The following is a 2,573-nucleotide window of genomic DNA, read 5'->3' on the forward strand; positions in this document are numbered from 1 at the left end:
TGAACGCTCTCTTCCCTCTGCTCTCATCCCTGTTTTAGTAACAAAGACGTGCATACTGCTGGGATTCACTTAGCCTCAACATCCTGTGCTATTTTCTGAGCTCCGTTATAGTTACCGCAGGGTTTAATGCTACGTTAGTTATGTCAGAGCTGAAGGTGGAGTCACTCACACCCATACCCTGAAATAGGTCTGTTACAGGGTAAGTGTAAGACCGCAGGTAAGCATAGGGTTGCCAGGTGGCTTCTCCAAAAATACTGGACACAATGGTGCGACGTGCTTGAGAGACGCTCAAACATACACCTCCCCTCTCCATGCTGTTTCCTCCTCTCCTTGGCTCCACCCCCAGGCACCTGACACCTCCACTTTCCCTGCTGTAACTGATCTGATTCTGGAGAAATAAATAGGTGCACTCACAGGATTTATGCAACTGCCTCAGGTGCACAGCGATCGTCGCCCGCTGGGGAGACCTATAATACAGGTCTGATCTGACACATTTCTCCCTGCACCAAGTTATAAAGTGAGTGGATTTCTCTCCTTCCTCAGGCTGGATACTGTTTGCACATTTGCATTTACACCTAATGGAAGAAGAGCATTGTGTGTCAGAGTTCAGCTGTCTGTCTGGTGGAACATGTTACATGTTTTAGGGGGGGGGGGGTTGCCAGAAAAGTCTGAAAAATATCTTAGCACTCAGCCATGTAACGCCGTCTCTGCCATTTAAACCATTTCGCCCCCCCCCGCCCCGAATTTATGGTTAGCTTAACCCTTTCACTGCATGAGAGTTCTGCAAAGCAGTGGCTTCTACCCCCAAGCCCCCCAAAATGACTGACTAGAAAACCTCAGAATATACCACGCAAAAGATGGAGGACCAAGAAGATCATTGGGAAGGTCTTCATCCAGCAGTGGGGAGACAAGGGCTGAAGATTATGATATATATATATACACACATCTTAGGCTGGGGCCATAGAGGCTTCAGGAGAGCGGATGCGCGCTAACGCTGAGGCTCGCCTGCTTAAGTCAGCGCGATTCCACGGACTTGCAGGCGAGCCAGCGTGCGCGAAGGGAGCCGGGGGGAGGTGGTTGGAGGCGGGGCAGTGACGTCGCTGGCCAATTGCCCGCGACGCACTGACGTCAACGTCATGGCGCCGACGTCACGGCGCCGTCGTCACGGCGCCGTCGTCACGGCACCGTGACGTTGACGCTGCTTCAGCCTTAGCCTTAGGCCGAGTCCATAGAAGGACAGGCCGCGCTGAGCTGTGCGGACGCTCCGCGCTGAGCCCCTGCATCCTCAATGAGGATGCCTTGAGAGGGGGCTCACGCGAGCGTCCGCAGGCGTGCGGAGGCTTTGGAATTTTCAGCCAACAGCCAAGCTGTTTTTCAGCGCACTGTCTGCTGAAAACATCCAATCAGCCTGAAGCAGCATCAAAGTTTCGGCGCCGTGACGTCGGCGCCGTGACGTTGACGTCAGTGCGTCGCGGGCGATTGGGCCAGCGACGTCACTGCCCCGCATCCAACCACCTCCCCCCGGCTCCCTTCAAGCACGCTGGCTTGCCTGCAAGTCCGTGCAATCGCGTTGACTAATGCAGGCGAGCCTCAGCGTTAGCGCGCCTCTGCTCTGATCAAGCCTCTATGGCCCCGGCCTTAGACTAGAATAAAAATAAAAAATATAAATACATAAACACACACACATAACCGATATTATATTAGTGAACGGCTACAGTTGAATAAAGAAGTGCGAAATTGACTCTTCAAGCAAAAATTGGAGACATTCAAATTTTGTAGAATAGTCATTGACTACTATTACCTGCTAAAAATTCTCCTCTCCAACACGTGGAGAGATTCATGTGAGCACACTAGAGATACCTGGGAAATATGCTGATCTGAATATTTCAATGAGCTTAGTTGCGTGAAGCTTTTTAGGTTTTTTAGAAAATCAGCAAAAAAAGGTCGCAAATGCAATTGGTGGTTTTGCACATCGGTATTGTTGAGCAGTGGGGATTGGGGAATAAGTACAGACATAAGGATATCATATTTGTATCAAAGGCAGGACAATTTCATCCACTAGTACTTTCCTTAACACACTCTTCCTCAATGTTCACTCATTGGTCAATACAGGGGGTTCTCAACTCCTCAAGATCCAACAGGTCAGATTTTCAGGATATCCCTGCTTCAGCACAGGTTGCTCAATCAGTGGCTCAGTCGAAGACTACACCACCTGTGCTGAACCAGGGATAGTCTGTAAACCTGACCTGTAGTGGGGTTCTTGAGGACTGGAGTTGAGAGCCACCTGGGTCAATATGTGATTTTGTTCCCAGCGACTTTAGTTAGGGCAATTTGGAAAATCTCTTTTTATGATCTATTGATTTCCATTGGGTTATTTTCTCATTTTCTGGTCTCCATTTATTATTTTGATTCCCTTCTCCCTTTCTCCGTGGAGTGAATGGGTTAACAAAGGTTTGATAAAACACCTCTAATTTAATTTATCTCTCTGGTGTCACAATGGAAATCTCCAACACACCTCCCTGTGCTAAGTTATCTACATACAGTAGTTGAATCAATCACACACTTGAGTTGAC

The sequence above is a fragment of the Ascaphus truei genome, chromosome 11 (assembly GCF_040206685.1).
Source record: "Ascaphus truei isolate aAscTru1 chromosome 11, aAscTru1.hap1, whole genome shotgun sequence".
Taxonomy (NCBI): Eukaryota; Metazoa; Chordata; class Amphibia; order Anura; family Ascaphidae; genus Ascaphus; species Ascaphus truei.